At 45.7% G+C, this 19745-nt stretch overlaps 1 protein-coding gene across 7 annotated transcripts in view; it reads right to left on the bottom strand.

Annotated features, from left to right (window-relative positions):
• Positions 1-19745, bottom strand: part of LOC118227886 (serine/threonine-protein kinase BRSK2-like) — a 109203-nt gene that overhangs the window by 87817 nt on the left and 1641 nt on the right. The window lies entirely within an intron of this gene.

Raw genomic sequence — 19745 nt, forward strand, 5'->3', positions numbered from 1 at the left:
AGAGCAATTTTTTTTTATGCAGGCACAACAATAAAGTACCTTCAGCCAATCAAAAGTTCTAAAGTGAAAAGTTCTCACACCGCATCTTTCACTGACAGTTTAATTCCATGACAGCCATGCCACCGTGCCGCATACATTACTCAACTACAGCATGGCATCTAGTTTGGATAAGAGTTCTGAAAGTTCCCTTGATGCCGATCATAAAAAAGTTGCCGCAGAAAAGGCAGACAACTGGGCATGCATTGAGAGACACCTGGGTATAACGTATCTTTAATGTTCCCAAATTCACTGACTGGGCCTTTTGGTTTTTTTCTTCTCTTTTTTTTTAGGAAGCGAATACAGTAGTATGAAATCTGTGATATAGTCATCCTCCAACTTCCAAATGACACTTCACACAATCACACAGTGGAATGACATCGTACAGTATATATGTCCGTGAAACTCTGAATCGTTATTGTTGTTGTTACCTTTTATAGCTGCTTTATACACTGCCTGGCCAAAAGAAAAGTTGCCGTTTGAATTTTTTGGACAGTACCCACTGTACAAGCCTCTGGAGGCAGTGTTATGATCTGGGGTTGCTTCAATTGGTCAGGTCTAGGCTCAGCAATGTTATGCGACAATAAAATGAAGTCAGCTGAGTACCTGAATGTACTGAATGACCAGGTTATCCCATCAATGTATTTTTTCTTCCCTGACGCCACGGGCATATTCCAGGACGACAATGCTAAGATTCATCAGGCTCAAATTGTGAAAGGAGTTTACGGAGTGGTTCGACTCTCCCGTCGTCAATACAAGATAATGCAATCCTGGACGGAAATAAATGTTGTGACGTTGCATAAGGTTGTTGAAACAATGCCACGACGAATGCGCGCCGTAATCAAAGCTAAAGGCGGTCCAACGAAATATTAGTGTGCGACTTTTTTTTTGGCAGTGTATCTTTTCTCTGCTAAGTGAGAAGGTACCTCAAATGTGAAAACCAACAGGTCTGGTTACTCCTGAGAGGAGCAGTATGGCTTCCTGCTTCAGAACTTTCCGTAGCACACAAACCAGCAGGTCTGCACAGCAGGAAGCCAGCAGACTGATCCTAATGCCGAACGTGAGCTACACCTCCCCCCTCTACCCATCACCACCATGCCCCAGTGCACAAATCCCACCCCTAGGCTATAATCCCACTCCTACTGGGGGCAGCCGAAAAGAACAGTGCCACTGGCGATGGATTAAGTCAGCCATCGGGACTCATGCGATAAAGACTCGTTAACTAATCATTTTTAAAGATTAAACGTATGATACATCTTTCTAATCTCTGGCCAGGCCAGCACGTTCTTTCTGGTTCCGTGTCAAATTGTTTTTTTCCCCTGCGTTTCCTCTTCCAATGAACATCAGCCAGGATTAGAGGCTTTATTCTGCTGTAACTGAACAATCTCTGCGCACAAAAATCAGGAGCTAGAGGGTGGGTAAATGCCATTCCATTGTGTCAAGAAAATGCAGACTCATCCTTCATGAGTTCTCTGTGCAGAAGTTCTGGGCATCAGCCAGGCAGCAGTGGCCAGAGGCCACATACAATGTGAATACTACTCTGACCAAGCAGTACTCTACATGTAGATCTGGGGATCTGGCCCATCATATGCACCACTCCATACCTGGCCTGTACCATCCCATTCACCCACTCCTTACCTAGTCTATACCACCCCACCCACCCACTCCATACCTGGCCTATACCACCCCATTCACCCACTCCTTACCTAGTCTATACCACCCCACCCACCCACTCCATATCTGGCCTGTATGCATGCTTCAGTATTCATCCTTTAGCCAATGAAATTAAGTGCTAAAGATGCTTTGCTTGTTGAATTTCGCAAAAATCTTTTTCACACCAGCACAAAAAAAGGGAAACCTCTGAAGAGACTGATAAACTGAAAACACCCCTGCAGAAACGATTTTCTCAAAATTATCCCTGACAATTTCTCATCATTTACCACACGGAGAAACTAAAATAAATTCAATACAAATAATCAGAATTCCACATGGGGCCCTCGCTGAGTACATAAGCAGAAGGAAGAAAATAACGAATTGGCAAATAATTCAATTGAAGAAACATTTAATGATGGATGCCACAAATATGGCTTTCCTCAAGTGTGCAGGGTTCCTATTTGGGGAGGGGAGGGGGCATGTTACATGTTAGACTCTCCCCTCTCTCAGTCCTCTTTCCTACTGGCCGGCCTTCCTTGACTGACCTTGGGAGAGGGAACCCGAGCTGATCAAACTCCCCCCTCTTCCTGCTCCAGTTCGCTTAATGAAACGTTTATCACTTTGCTCTCCGAGACAGATTAACTGAGCGTAATTTCACATGTTTCAACTTAAATCTTAAGAACTTAACTTAGAACCCGCGGAAGCATTACCCCTTCCCACAAAGTGTGTTAAATACAGCGGAATCATTTACACCTTTCCGCTGAAGTGTTTCAAAAAAACCACTGAAACGGCAACCCCTTGAATATGCAACGCGTTGCAAGCTGCAGAATCATTTACCCCTTTCATATGAAGTGTGTTAAACACAGTGGAAATGCCAACCTCTTCATACAAAGTGTGTTAAATGCTGCAGAAACATTTATCCATCATATGACATGCTACAATATATAGAGGGTATATGCTACAATAAAGTTAACCCATTTCACCCACGCTTATTAAACACAGCAGATAAGAGGTCTACACAAAGTCACTGCAGTAAGAGAGATGCATGCTCGGAACAGATACATCCTCATGAGAGAGAGATGCATGCTGGGAACAGACGCCTCCTCATAAGAGAGAGATGCTTGCTGGGAACAAAGACATCCCCATGAAAGAGATGCAGGCTGGGAACAGGATGCCCAGATATTGCTTAGCTTCGGCCATTAAGCAGGGTGCATGGTGGTATGACCACTGGCTGGGAAAAGGGTCATACTCACGAGTGACAGATGCATGCTGGGAACCAGTGCATCCTCAGGAGAGAAGTGCATGCTGGGTATTGGGTGAAAGTGGAGAGGATGGACAGATGTGGGTGTCTAGCCGTGCCAGTGCAGTTTTGGCCACAGACCGCTTGATTACGCAAGGGAATTAGGATTCTTCCTTCCAATATATCATGACAGGAAGCAGACACTGAAGCCGTTAAACACGAGAGGGAGAAGAGGGCTGGTACAGAGGGGCTTTTGTGCGTGTCAGGAGCCTGTCCGTACACACTCCTCTGACTCCCTCCCTACGTTATTCACACCTCCATCTCTTTATCGGCTGGAAAAATACATTTGTCTCTCCCCAGTGTCTCAAAACACAGGGGGAGGGCAAACAAATAGCCCATTATACATCTCCCTGCAACACAATTCAAGTCCAGGCCCCTGAACAATATGGAAAGAAACAGCCATTGTCCAACCACGACAATAAACATCACCGTGTCGACATGGTGATGTGTAGCAGGCTTATCTAAGGGCAGGACATACATTTATTCCCATCAAACATATCGGGTCTGCTCAGAGACGAGCTCTGAGGTGAGCTACCACATTCAATAAATCGCACTACACCTCCCAATCTCCCCAAACACCACACCACAACTCCCAAACCTCCCCACCTCCCCAAGCACTACACCACAACTCCCCACCACCCCTAACACTACAACACAACTCCCCACCTCCCCAAGCACTACACCACACCACAACTCCCCACCACCCCTAACACTACACCACAACTCCCCACCTCCCCAAGCACTACACCACAATTTCCCACCTCCCCAAACAGTACACCACTACTCTCCACCTCCCCTAATACTACACCACAGCACCCGTCCAACCCTAAAAGTACACCCAACCTCTATGGGTTTGAAAAAGGAGGAATGTTTGGGAGAAGCGGATGGTGTCAAGGAAGATTAGGGGGGTTATACAGGGTTTCATAGTGAACAATTAAACACGACAGAAAATGGCGACCTCCTCAGGGATGGTGTCTCTGAAATCTCCCTCCTTAAATGTCTTCTCTCCTGCAAGGAAATTAAACCCAACAACACAGCAGGGCTCCTCCTCCATGTGTTAAAAACTCAAATAAAAACCCTGAAAGCAATTAGCCCAAGCCGCCTGCTACGCGAACACTGAGCCAGAGGGCCAAGCCACTGCCTTTTGCTCCGCATGTGAATTCATTACTTCACGTTGCTTACATGTGAATGCGACTAAACCATGTCATTTATATGTGAATATGAGTGCTTCATGTCATTTACATGCAATTTTAAACAATCCATGTCGTTTACACACGACCGCGTTCTCGTCACGTTCGTTAAATGTGACCGTGAATACTTGACGCCACTTACATGTGACCGAACGCATCACGTCGCGGATAACTCCGCGCGATTGTGATTGCTCCATGCTGTGGATTACGGCTTGTTGTTTACATGCATGACCGTAATTACTTCATGTCATTTGCATGCGATTGCGATTACTTGCTGAGCGTTTACATGTGAATGTTTTGTTTGGATTTAAAGGTCCAGAAGGAGCTGGCTGTTAGAGTGAGAGGGAGGAGGGGGCAGGGCAGAGAACACAAATAGCGACAGGCTTAATCTGTATTAATCCATCAACTGGGGAAGGAGGACTCTGCTGGCAAGCAGCACAGATTAAACAGGACAATAGAGAAAGAGAGAGAGAGAGAGAGCAGGAGATGGAGAGACAGGGAGAAAGCCAGGGAGAGAGAGAGAGAGAGCTATGAACTATGACCGTAGCAAATGCATGATTGTGTGACTCAGCGAGAGAGAGAAATCATATTTGATGATGCGATCAACTGCCTGTTCTGTTATGTTCGCTCCAGTTTCTGCATTGAATAATAAAATGATAAATAAAATGGAGGGGCTTAATGGTTTAGTGAAACTGCTGAGTGAGAACAAACAAAAGCCCACCAGCACCCAACAATCACAGGGGAAATGTACTCACGTGCATATACATATACTGATTTATACACAGATCTATACACAGAGACACTCATACACAAGCACAGATACAGACACTGATACACAGACACAGGCTATGATTTACAGCCTTTTGTCAGGGGGTTCATGCAGATAGGGGTACAGGGTCACGTGATCCACTTTCTCCAACTGCCAGCTGCTCGCCTTAATCAAAACACAAGCAGGCGAAGCCTCCACCCTCCCACCCCCAATGACCAACACTGCTCAACAGCTCAGCCCCAGGGAGTCACATGACCCATGACCCCCCATCAGTTAGCCGACGCCTGAGAACGCCACCCTCCCAGCAATCACCCTGACAACAACTGTTCGTATTGGAGAACATTTCTTTCCAATCTTTCGTCTGAGCCAATCGCGAACGGCCCCACCCACTCGGCCCCACCCACCCATCGCTGGATTAATTGCCGAGCCAGAGGAAGACAGTGCTGCCATGCTTCAGATCCACAGCTGTGAGGTCAGGGCTCCCACTGCACCGAGTGTAGTGTGTGAGTGTGTGTGTGTGTGTGTGTGTGTGTGAGCGCGTGTGTGTGTTTATGTGGGTGTGTGTGTGTGTGTGTGTGTGCGTGTTTGTGATATTCAGCAGTAGCATCTGTCCCTGATGATGGCACAGCACTGCCCTGTCATCTTGGCCATCCCATCTGCAGCCTGTCCAGATGGGTTCGGCACCACTGTATGGGCAGGGGCGGGACGGACTGCGGACATCTGTGTGCTGATGTCACGGCACAGTACCCACTCACTCAGGAACACTGCAGCTGACCAGGACCAGTACTGCTAACCAAGAAAACTGCAGCTAACCACGAAAACTACTTAAACAGGGACACTACTGATAACCACGTGTGTGCACGTGTGTGTGTATGCGTATGCGAACCTGTAAGCGTGTGCTTGTATGTGTGTGTGTGTGTGTGTGTGTGTGTGTGTGTGTGTGTGTGTGTGCATGTGTGCGCACGCATGTCTGTGTGTGTGCACCTATGTGTCTGCATGCATGCATGTGTTGCAATGTAAACTGATCTCAGAGCTGTAAGGGTCATTGGCAGCTTCAGGGAAATCGATCAGAAGGGGTTCCCGGGGTCATGTGACTGAACTCCATAAAGTAATTTGTTCACTCCACTGCACGCCTCACCCACAGGCACCTTAGCCTCTATGTCTGCAGTGCACACAAGTGCTTTCTCATGGTTCTGAAATAAAGCTTTATGTTTTTACATTATTGAAGAGCTCACATAGAAGCAAGCAAGGGCTATTACATACATACAGAAACATCAGAGATACCACGAAAGAGAGACAGGTGAGAGACAGGTGAAGACAGCCGGAATGGCTTTGTTTTGGATTTGTTGTTCAGGCCAAGTCCAGTGAGTATTCATCAAGATAAGGCAGCGGTGTTCAGTGGGATGATGGAACAGCGTTCAGTAAGATGAGGCAGCGGTGTTCAGTGGGATGAGGGAGCAGCGTTCAGTAAGATGAGGCAGCGGTGTTCAGTGGGATGGGGGAACAGTGTTTAGTAAGATGAGGCAGCGGTGTTCAGTGGGATGGGGGAACAGCGTTCAGCAAGATGAGGCAGTTGTGTTCAGTGTGACGAGGGAACAGCGTTTAGTAAGATGAGGCAGCGGTGTTCAGTGGGATGGGGGAACAGCGTTCAGCAAGATGAGGCAGTTGTGTTCAGTGTGACGAGGGAACAGCGTTTAGTAAGATGAGGCAGTGGTGTTCAGTGGGATGAGGGAGCAGCGCTCAGTAAGATGAGGCAGCGGTGTTCAGTGTGACGAGGGAACAGCGTTTAGTAAGATGAGGCAGTGGTGTTCAGGGGGATGAGGGAACAGCGTTCAGTAAGATGAGGCAGCGGTGTTCAGTAAGGAGCTCCCCTACATTCCGCGTCTCCCATTAGCCCCTGTCTCCACGCTGCAGAGTCACATAACGCTGGCACACTGTCATTTCAATTACAGCACAGCTCTCCCGCCACTGCGAGCTTAGCTCGTAAGCATTTCCACACTGATTCAGATTAAGGCAGTTTTAATGTCTCTGTAGTCTAAGCACTTACATGGTGAAAGGGGATGTTCTGCTAAACTCCAACAGCACGAGGCAAGTCAATCAAGGTTTTGATCTGAATAGATGCTGTAAAATTAAAAATCAAAGCACATTCGTAGTAAAACAAGGGCATGTATTAATATGCATCTATTTAGCCCCGTCTTTATTGCTTATTGTGATATGTTATGTTCCGTAAGCTGTTCTGTCAGTCCTTACCAGGACCTAAAGGTCATGTGACAATAGAATTGCTTGGTATTTCCTTTGTGACATGCTGACTGTCATCCTTTCACCCCCCTTTCTCCACCCTCCACCCTCCACCCACCTACTCTCCTCAATCTCAATCTCGTCTTTGAAGCCCACAGCATCACACGTACACTTATTGTTGTTACCATGGTAACCGGAGGCAATGCAGAAAGGATATGCCCACAAATAAGGCAAACCAATCAAGGCCTCCTTCGCCCGCGGAGGGAAAGGCGAACGGCACGGCTCCAGGACCAGGAGCCAGCGGTCAGACCGCAAGGAGAGAGGGGGGAGAACGCGTTCTTAAATGCAGCTCATGACCGCACGCTTCGCTAGTGACGACCGTGACAACACCTTGCTGAGATCCACAACACCTTTAGGACAATCAAGAGAAAAGGAAGGCATTGTTTTGGCAGCTATGAGCGTGGGGGCAAGTCTACCAACATCATTTCAACACCGTCATACACCCCAATCACTAGCCACCTAGTCTCAATAGAGTGATCGCCGCTTACTGCTTACATACATGAACACGGACACACACGGACACACACGGACACACACACACACACGGACACACACACACACACGGACACACACACACACACACACACACACACACGCTCACTCTAACACTCTCCTCCGCAGGGTACTTAGTAAGCACCACACTGCCGCGGCATCTGTGCCAATCGATTAAATCTCTCATCACTCGGTAATAAACATAATTGACCCACAGAAGTAAATAAATAAAGAAATAAGTGTGCATGTACGTACATAAGTAAGTGCGGCAGTAGAGAGAGAGAGAGAGAGAGAGGGGCGCTGAGCTCTCTGAGTCAGAGTAATGACGCCTCCCTAGAGACCGGCCCGTGATAAACCTGCCGCAACACAGCGCAGCCTCCCGACCGACACGCGCCACAGATCACACGGAGAGCAGCTGCAGTGTATGCGCTAATAACCACCCACCACTGCATGTGCTGTTATAACCACCCAACACTGCATGTGCTGTTATAACCACCCAGCACTGCATGTGCTGTTATAACCACCCAGCACTGCATGTGCTGTTATAACCACCCAGCACTGCATGTGCAGTTATAACCACCCCCACTGCATGTGCTGTTATAACCACCCCCACTGCATGTGCTGTCATAACTATCCCCCACTATGTGCTGTTATAACCACCCAGCACTGTATGTGCTGTTATAACCACCCAGCACTGTATGCGTGCTAATAACTACCCCCCACCTTATGTGCTGTTATAACCATCCCCACTGCATGTGCTGTCATAACTATCCCCCACTATGTGCTGTTATAACCACCCAGCACTGTATGTGCTGTTATAACCACCCAGCACTGTATGCGTGCTAATAACTACCCCCCACCTTATGTGCAGTTATAACCACCCACCACTGCATGTGCTGTTATAACCACCCAGCACTCCATGAGCGCTAATAACTACCCCCCACCGTATGTGCGATTATAACCACCCCCCACTGTATGTGCTGTTATAACTATCCCCCACTGTATGTGCTGTTATAACCACCCACCAATGCATGAGCACTAATAACTACCCCCCACGGTATGTGCTGTTACAACTACCCCGTACAGTATGAGCTCATGCTGTTTTTCTATATGTGTTGTCTGTATGAGGGACAGCTGGCTCTGTGCAGGTTCATTTGCAAGGAGAGTGCCACAGAGGGTGCCCTCCGCACCTCAAGTGCAGACCTGAAGAGCAATCAAGAGCCCTCGGCGACTGCAACAATGCCCTCCATGCGCTAATGCAACCAAGAGCCAATCGAGAGCGGCCGTTCCCTGCCTCTTCACACCAATAAGAGGAGCGCGCTCGGGGAAGAGCACTGGGGCGAGAGGAAAGACGGCGAGTGGAAAATGGCCACTTCAACATTCCTTCTGGCCACAGAGATAATGAAGCTCTCTCCAGCCCGCAGGCAAACCCTGAACACAGGAGATCACAACCTGCGCAAAGAACCTCGCAACATGCAAGAGCTCGACTTCAAAGTTAAACTACTGAGTAAAAACCTACACTGACTGTGGTCCTTTTATATACAGTAGCTGCATGCAGAGGGCTGTCGTAGTGCACTCCTGGACAGACTCGTACCACAGTCTGTGCGCTGGTAACAAGCCGTCTTCGATATTTGTGGTGGTTTGGAGGTGTACTGTATGTTTTCGTTGAAGAATTGATTCAATCCTGGAGCATAGTAATTGGAATACTATGGCAAAGGCTTAATACAGCCTTGCAAAGAAAAAATTGTACAGGCACACAGACAGGCTACATTAATCTTCAGATTTAACTCAGAAAGCAAGCATCAGAATTAATACACACACGACATCGACAGACAATGTGAAGGACAAATTTTAATTTAATCAAGGCCAGGCTCCAGACAGCGTCTTCGATGTAGCTGGACACCGCCGATTTCATGAACAACGGTCGCCGGCGCAAAGCTTTTGAAACGCAGGAACAGAGCAGAGGATCTGCACTGCTTCTACCTGGCAGAGCTGAGGGCGAAAACAGGACAGGAAGAGGCACAAACTCCAGAACACGCAGACGACAGGATCCCAAACTCACCTCCGGAGGATACAAGGGTTTAATATTTTATCAAGCCCTTATTAGCGCGCGGACCGAGGAGGCTTTGAATTAACGAGCGGGAGACGGCCAGGGGCACGAACGCCGAAAATAAAGGAACATAACAATCACAAAAATAGCTCCGGCGCTTTGGGCACTCCCACAACATTAAAAAACAAGAAAAGTTGTTGAACAGAACAGTAAATATCTTTTGTTCTCGGCGAAATGAAATATTCTTAATTTCTACAAAACAAAAAAAGTTTTTCAGCATCTCGGTTAAGCAAGTCCGTCTCAATGTGATGTTCATTTTAAAGAGAAGAGTTCGTTCGATAGACCAAAGAGCGCATTTTACCACTTTTGACAAACTGACAAAGGTTTCAACAGTAATGTCTATAACACATTAATACTAGATTTTCTATAAGCAGTTATCTAATTGTATGAGTCTAAAATACATTTTTCCAATCTTATAACCATGGTATTCTGCATGTGGTACAAATCCTTTTTATGAGCAATTACCAGATTTACATGATAAACCTAGAAGCACATCCATCCGACGCACTTTTCACTTACATTCTTTCTGAACCTAATTGCCTTTTTAGGGGACAATTAAAAAAATGTTTCTGTCCATAATATTATCTTTATGTTTTACATTTCTTGCTGTTTTGAAAAGAGCTCCCGTGAAATTTCATTTCCTGGAAGAGGGCTGCCGATGTTCGATTCCCGCAGCCTTGATATCGCAGAGCTCACACCATCATGCAATTACCCACTCACAGACCCCAGGGCATACACAATGCATCTGGAATATACGGAAGGGATAAGTTTAAAAAAAAAAAAAGGCTATTTCCCCACAGAGGAAAACTGAAGGTCTTTGTATTTGTGCAAATAGCAAATACAGAGGAATAATCAATAATCTGCTGGCTCTCCCGGTGCTGGGTTCACTTGCGCAGAACCGTGCATGTGGAATCCTGGGAAGGGTTACCAAAGTTACCATGAGAAAGGGTGCTTTTACATGCGCTTACAGACCCTGCTCACCTTCCCTATCTCCACCTGTGGGGTATCTGCGCATCTCCTTCAGTCCAAAATGAAATCATGGCACCCTGGTAAGGCCCGTAATGAGACGATAAAAGCGGAGAGCTGCATCGCAGTGGTAATGTTGACCCATTAGCAGAGAGCGAGGGCTGAATCAGCCTGCACGGAGAGAACGGCTCACTGAGAACGCGAGTTCTCTCTCTCTCTCTCTCTCTCTCTCTCCTACGACACGGAGGGCCTCTCCTGTGAGAGCTGGAGACTGGGGGAGGCTCATTCGGATTCTTCTGGCTCAGTGGCTGATGTCGGGATCAATAGTGCAGCACAGACCCCCCCCCCCCCCCCCCCCCAGCCCATGCAGAGCCCTGGAATCCTGCGCCAGGGAGAGACCACCAGTCCGCTCATTCAGGTGTGGAGTCCTCCCAGAGTTGCCATGGAAACCTCCAAACCGCCTTTAACGGACAGGGGCAGAGCAATTTCGATTTTGACCAAAACGGTGTTCCCATCAACGCGCCCCCCCCCTTCACAGGGGTACTAGCCAGGGGGGGCTAAAGCTGAGCACTAAAGGCCACTGCCACTGTTCTCCATCTGTAATACACTCCCACCACAAACACCACAGAATTAAACTACCACACGGGTAAGTCACACAGCGAACAGCAAAGACAATTAACTTGGAGTGGAACCATAGAATTCCACCCTAACAGTGCTGAGCTATAAAGAAACAGATACAAAATAAATAAATAAATAAATAAATAAAGCTGCTCAAATAATTCCCCAGGATTAAGCAGCCATCTCCCAGCTGGCAGTCAGTTCTGCAGTGTCACAGTTTCACCTCTGCTGTGATTCTGCACTTTCCCTTAAAGAGACCAGCACTGAGCCACAGGCTACAGAGACAGAAATTCAACTACAGGTCAAAGGCGGAAATTAATCAACCGGCTTGAGGGACCTAAATGAAGCTACAGGTTAAAAAGGCAGAGAGTGAAGAGGAAAATGCCTCTCCTGGCAGCTCAAAATAAAGCAGACACCAACAGCACTGACCCAGGTCAACAGACAAGCACCAACACATAAGCTGATATGCTTTGCGGCTCTAACGCTTGTGACCACATTGGGAATAAAATAGCAATTATAGTCTGAATAATGTACCAGAGTCGGAAACACATTAACGTGTCATATTTCATTACTGATGACTGACTGGAGGTGGTTTCAGCATAAATTAATACTGGTATACAACATAGGAAATGAGACACACAAATGAGGTGGAAGTAACACCAACTCAATACACAAAGGAGGCCATTAAACCTCAATCCCACTTCCAGAGAGCAACACTTGGCTGGAGCACATGACTGGTACACAGTCAGGTTCCATGACTGACAACATTCACAGTCTTCTGAGTAATGGGACACACTCATTAGGGGGTGTTGGTATTAACTCTTTTGTGTAACTGAGCACATAGCCACCTCACACTTGTTGTGTTGCCAAATCTTCTCATAAATATGTAGATGTACATTGGCCACATTAGCCTGATAAACTGATTTGGAGAGGGTTACAAGACTCTTTGGGACTATTCCTCACAGGGTCTGAGCCTGAATTTGTGGGGGGGGGGGGGGGTTGGACTGCTTGGGGATGAAGCCAACCGTCTGCAAGCAGAAAGATGCGAGGGACTGAACCATGTCCCTCTTCAGAAGCCAGCGTCTGTTCGACTCCAGGATTACTCCCTCCAAGCGCATGAGCGCTGGAACTGTCCTCAAAGCTCCATAAAAATGCCTGCATCTCTCATGGTGTCTGATGGGAACAAAGGACGCATAGTTGAGAGAGGACCTCAGATGTGAGACATAGACTCCTCGCCTCTCTTTGGCCCCTCCCCCCTCAGCTCAAAGTGCACCCGACGGAGCAACAATTAAAAAACCCATTAAACCCATTAAAAATATAGACTAGGCTGCTGGGTGGTTCATTCAAATAAGCTACCATGCTGTGGTGCATGGATGAGCCCCATGGTCTCAGATCAAATCTCCAACACAGCAGTAATGACAGGGGCCAGTAGCTCAATAGGGTGATGCGCAGTTGCCGATTGTGTTGCCTAGGGTATGTGAGGCTTCAGTCACCCAGGGTACCCGCTGGTCGATCAGGTTTCCATGGACTGCATACTAAAGCCACATATGGAAGGTCTTCCTCTGACTCCACTATATGCAAGCTTAGGTCTGAGGTGTGAAAAGAAGCAGCTGGTGATACCATGTGTTTTTTGGGGGGAATGCGGCTGTGGTTTCAGACAATTATAAATTAGGATGGGAATTGGACATGCTCAACCCCACCTTGTATGCCAAATTTACAAAGAAAAAATATATTAAAAATTAATGATAAAAAGTAGATCAGCTCTGTTCAGACAAGCAATTAATATGACTGAAACACATGCTTGTGTGGGCTTCGCTTGTCCAAACTCATAAAAGCTGCCAATTAATATCTAATTATGCAAATGACATATGCACTGAACTGTATGAGAAGTAATCAGGCAGAAATAACACAAATAACTTCCTCCCTGCATTATTTTAAATGGGACCACGATCAAAACACTGAGCTTATGTCATCTTAGAGTATGTTATACTATGTTTGAGTAATATAAATAACAGCCTTGTGTGTGCAATTTGTGTGCGTGCATAATAATGCGCAAAGCAGGGACTGTAGGATTTTATATTAACTGCATTTTCAACAATGAAGTGTTCAAAAGTCCAAAGGCTGATTTAGCCTTACAGGAGCTCTGAATAATTACAAGACTATCCTCTTAAACAGGACTGGGCAAGGAGGGCCGTATATGTTTCTGGATTTCATGCCAACTTCTGCTATTCATTATTTAATCAGCCCAAACATTTAGTAACTGATATTATAACTGATAAGTTCATGAATGACAGCTGAAGACTGCCCCTGCGTCCAAACATTAAACATTTTATTGTGGTCTAATCTGCAGTTAAACCAGCAAGTGTATTCAGTTAATTAGCTCGTTTGGCCAGTGTAATCGGTGAAAAGGAAAACATGCACACACACCGGACTTGCAGGAATGGAATTGCTCACCCCTGCTTTAATATGATTGGTTTCATCACAGAAAGATGAGAGACTTGTGTTTGTCAATGCTTCCCAATGGGAGGACGGCCATGCTGTGAGCGCCACGACGGAGAGAGCGACTATCATGAGGAGAGCGCAGACTGGAAAGGAGGAGAAACCATGACAACCATCCGCTACACAGAGCTTACCAGAAGGCAAAACTGAAGACTGGGGTCCGAGTTAAAAACACGCCCATGGATTCTCTAACGAAAGCACATAATTGATAAGGCTTTGAATCTAGAAGCTGCTGCCTTAAGTGCATCCCAGAAAACAAAACAAAAAAAAAAAACATCCATTATACAAGGCCATTCATAAAATGCACAAACGGTAAAAGCACAGTACAAAAGGTATGAAAACTCTGAAATCTGTTGCATGCAATCTGTCAATGTCCTCAGCTCACGCAGATACTGTACACAACCTTCAAAAAACATCATGCAGATACACAACCTTCAAAAAACAGATCATGCAGACGCACAACCTTGAAAAAGCAGATCATGAGGCTCTGATCTGGCTCCAAAGGAAGTAACCGTCTCAGGACATTCCACAGGGATGAAGCTACCTCATTAATTCATCATCAGTAAGAGGAGGAAGCATGGCTGATTCCAGCAGCCTCTCAGGCGGACTGCAGAGAGCGCGGCGAAGCGCGCCTTCCCTCTTCCCCTCTTTTTAATCTCCTCAACCCTTTCTCCATCATTAGTCTCTGAAAATCATTTGATACAAACTGCGCGTTTTCTCCGATCGATGCGGCTCCCCCGACGGGCATGTCTGATTTACCACGCCGCTGATTTCATACATGTACTGCGGGGAGGAGGGACAAATCCATGAAGTGGGCGGTGAGAGCAGTCATTGTGAAAAGCTGCTATTATAGACTTGTGGCTAGAATGACAGGATGCACATATTGACCAAAAGGCCACTACACTGATGCCAGCATGTACACTGTAGTTTCAGCGACTGTTTGACCCGAAGGACAGGATACGGTTTGGAAGAATAAGTAGCACAGGACTGGATGAGGGTATTTCAGAAACATGTTATTTCTTTTTTTTTTTGTAGATATTTCAGTCCTCTGCTCTGACCACTGGGTGCTACACATTGTTGGAAGATGACATGGTTGAGCTTCACTCTATAAAGTAATTTGAGATTGTGAATAGGACTATATAACTGCAGTCCATTAACATGATGCCTATTTATCTTTGATATCGTTTTGCATTGTAATCTACTTTTGTAATTTCATATCTATCCCTAGAGTATCCTTTCCATTAAATCCAATGTGTGCATACCACAAAAAAGACATCAATGTAAATAACTTGTCATTTTTTGTGTGTTATATTGCATAGTTGCATCAGTTACTTTGGCAGTGTATGCTTTTAAATTGGCATGTAAACAGCCAAACAAACGAGCAGAAATTTCCCCCACGGCAGCACCTCGTAGGGGGGTACTATAAGGCTAATACAGGGCGTACACATATTGTTTGCTGCTTTTCCTAAACCTCCTCAAAAGCACTCAGATCTGACCTCACACAGGTGATGCTGGGTCCACACGTGACCTCCAAACACTCCATTCTGAGAGACTCAGGTGCATGTTCTCTAGGTTAGGTACTGGTCCCATGTACCAATCAGCTATCTAGGAGAGCCAAGACCTGAGAGGGCAGGAAGTGGGCTGGCAGTGGCGGGGGGGGGAGTGATCATGCAGGCAGAGAGAGGTGCAACATTACCTCCCCCAATGCTGAGCACTGGAATTTAATTACAACAGCGACAACGACAACAACATGAATCAAACATTCAACATTCGGACTGATGCGCTACATCACTGTCAAACATGAAAGAGTGTGGTGAAATACACCATGCTCCACCGAGGCTAAAACAATTGGATTAAACAGATGCCCTCCTGGCAAAAAAAAAATGCTCCACTGTAGAACAATAATGTGGAACGGTCACCAATTCCTCTCACTCCCTGCTGTGTAATGTAATGTGAGTGTCCAGAGGGGATGTGGCAGGAGCAGTTTCCTTAGGAGACCAAGCCAGCAGTTTATTACAACAAAAACTTCCCCGTCCAAAGAAGACATTATAAATGCAATTACAATTCTCCATCTTAAAAAATGACCACCCTCCTCACATATCATCAGTCATCATCAGCCCTCTCCTCCAATCATCTCTCTCTCTTACAGCACAGAGTGGAATGTAGTGTGTAAAACTGCATCATGGACAAGGCGTGTACACACTTGACCAGGACTACTCCTAAGGCACTTCAATCCCTCAAAAGGCACAACTGGTAATTCTAAGTCGAGAGGGGAAACTGTAGTTTAAACTACTGTAGTTTAAAATAACGGTTTACTTATAAACAGCAAAATATCAACGTATTAGCCTCACACATCTCCCGAGTGTTACTATCACTCCAAATCTGCACCTGTGTTTGCGGGTGAGACCCAGAAAAGCAGTCAGTGTATCCACGGAGACGCTTGATGCTGCGCCTCTATTGGACAGGATGGAGGGGGACAGATCGAGGGCAAGGTGTCCCAGCTTCCCCTCGGGATCCCTCCCGAAATCCACCAGCCAGTTCATTTTTTAAGCATCTCTTTCACAGCTTTGCTCCTTTCTACGGTGATTGACAAAACCGCGGTAATTGCACCACCGTAGCCGCTCTACTTCCATCATGTTATAGCCGGAGCTAGGCCTATCGCACATGAAAGTGCAGCTGGAGGAGTCGATTAGAGAGACGCCATCTGGGCCCAGAATAATAGCCGTCGCCACTGTACCATTTCGTGATTACTGGCAATTCATTCAGCACCGGGGAGGTCACCACATGCAGACCATGCAAGCTACAGGAAATTAATCTGTGCTTCTTGCACAGAACAGGTGAGGGGAAAAAAAAAAAAAAAAAAAAAAAAAAAAACTTACCTTAATGGCAACTGAACAGTGCTCCCTATTGAACTCACATAACAGGCCTAGTAGTTGGCTGGCGATAAATTGCACAGCCCGGAAAACCGATTTCATTTTTTTGAAAAGCCCAATTTCTCTCCATTTCCAAAGGTCCAGCCCCACAACTCCGCTGGTGTTGTGAAATGTGCGAGCCCATACTGTATAGCTGATTGATCCACATGCCAAATCAAGATGGAGAATGCTGCTCCATCTAAAGGTCTCCCGCCATGTAATAAAATGCTGCACTCTTGATCGTGTTCAAAAGCAGCCATTTCCTCCCTCCTGGACTAACCTGTCCGATTAAGACGCCACAACGCGGGTGAAAAGATGACACTAGTGCATCCATATATCTTATCTTCAGTCTGGCTCAATGCAGTATTTCAAAATCAGATTCAGAAGCGTGCGATGATGTCAAAAGCATGCACAATTTCACCTGACTAAAGGTGCTCCGCAAAAACTTTCACAACGCATTATCGATTTAGCAATCATTGCCATTTCAAATAAGACCACCTCTGTCAGGGGAGTTTTAAAATCCCTGCAACCAAGCTTAATGCTTGGTTTTCCATAGCTGGTGTTACATCTCAGCCAATCATATTTTTAGCAAATGGGGAAAGGCTCATTGACTGGGCCAGTTTGCATAGCCTATTGCAATTTTCATGCAGTATCAACATCAGTTATGGGCCCTTTCCTTCAAGCTATAATCAAGAATAAAAATGTTCATACAATAGTACATCTTGGAACAAGAAAATCTTTGGGAATCATCTTACTGTAATGAGGGAGCAATTAATCTATTATGTTTATATGCTATTTGTATTACATATAGAAAGTGTGATAAACAAATCCAAGCCAATATACATACAAGCTCACACCATAGACAAACTCTTGGAGCAAACCTATATGGAGTGTCAGAGAACAGAAATGCAGGCATTAGGCAGTTAAATAAGACCAAAGTCACAGGCAGTGTGTTGTGGCCATAATATCAATGTGCTTACCTTCCAAACATTAACCACCGCAACCATGCTTCCAGGCAACACAAGAACAGGAAATGACAAACTAGATAATGCTGAGCATCAACAAGGTAATGTTTCTCTACTCAACGTTTAGAAACAAGAAACAAACAGTGTCACATATTAATTATTGTTTAAGGTCATGATTCACCACAAAGGCAGTGTTTCCTTCGAGATAATTAATACATCCGACCGATAATAAGCCAGAGGTTAAACAAGCATTTCCCTGTTAAAGACATCATGGGGAACATAAGTAGAAGAGGGCTACATTTCCTTGAACCAGCAAAGGGGAACATGTATTGATGACAACATAGGTGCAACGCACAACAGGGCTAATGAAATCACTCCTATAGATAAAGACCAAAAGGCCATGTCCTGCAGACAGAAACACTAAGAAAAAGTCAAAATGTTTAAAAAGGATGATTCTTGAGATTATTATTATTATTATTAATGGAGTGCTGTTCAGGAGACAGGCTCAAAATGCTTACACTAACACAATAAAGCAATACATTTAAAAGAAAGGCAAGGAACCACAAAAAACACAATATGTGCACGTACAGTAGATACTGTACACCATTCAGTACTCACACTTTTAAAAGGCACCAGTTCTTTCCATTGTGCCACTCTATGCAAGTTCCCTTATACCCAAGAGACCTGGATAATCACGGCACCCAGGATGTAAGCACAGAGGTTTCTGAAGAACATCCAGTTTTCTCTTAGAGAATTTATAAATAAATGGGCTAATGTGTACACAGAGAACAGACGTGCATTACCTATTTATTGCATTATAATGGAAAGGCCCCATATACACTGTAACTTGGTAATACACAGGCAATAAACTTAATTGAAATACTTCATAAGCCACTATCATATAAAAACCTTTCAGTGCACGCAGTACATAAAATCTGCATACGCTCCAACAATCTACAGACAAACCTGCAACAGACCTCTAAAAATTCAACGATTTCCTGGCACCATCTCAAAACCTGTGTTTAAAGATCTCCCATGAATGAACAAGTTTAGCGGCTCACTATATAAATATACCTAATGCCTAAACGTACATAAATTTGTATTGCACTAACATTATTATTGCTAAATACAGAATTTATGCATGAGCCATCAATGAAATATAACATGTCTTACCATATTTCAGCAAGACTGTGTATATGTATGAATATATTCTGAAAAGTAGCTTAATTCATTGTAGTCCCTTCATCAGACAAAATGGAACGCAGAGTTCAGAATACACGGGAACATTTTATCAGACATCTGACAGGTTGCCATGGAGAAGTTTAATTGCTTACACCAAGACAACAATGTAGAATATTAGACACCAGTTACCATGTATTTTGCAGTCAGCAAATCAGAGACACAGTAACAATAGTGCAGTAGTGCAGATTAGGCAGAGGTCTGTAGCACTGGCCTACAAGATGCGCAGAAATGGTTTATGAGTGCTTTTGGGGTTCACGACCCTATAAAAGCTCATGGCTCTCTATAAAGGGGTGCCATATATCTAAACCTCACAAACAAGTGCTGAGGGGATGACATCAGACCTCAGGAAACTGGGCACTTCAGAGCCAGAATGGCATCACATGTCAGCACAAAACATATTTAACAAGTTTCCTCTGAGTCCATTAAAGCGACCCCCAGGAGGCCCCCCCGCCCCCCGCCGCGCCCGGATGCGGTCATGCTCCGCCGGCCCAAGCACACGTGAGCGCTAGTCGCGGGTGACTTTGACCTGGGGATTAAATGCGCAGAGCCCCGAAGAGAGGCATGTGCGCGTCTGCCTAATCACATAATGAAGTCGGCTCCCTGCAGCACAGCCTGATCGCCCTGGCCATGCACCCCCTGCTATAAATACCAGAGCACTGCAAGCAGGCGGCCAGCACAAACGCACTCCACACTGG

The sequence above is a fragment of the Anguilla anguilla genome, chromosome 5 (assembly GCF_013347855.1).
Source record: "Anguilla anguilla isolate fAngAng1 chromosome 5, fAngAng1.pri, whole genome shotgun sequence".
Taxonomy (NCBI): domain Eukaryota; kingdom Metazoa; phylum Chordata; class Actinopteri; order Anguilliformes; family Anguillidae; genus Anguilla; species Anguilla anguilla.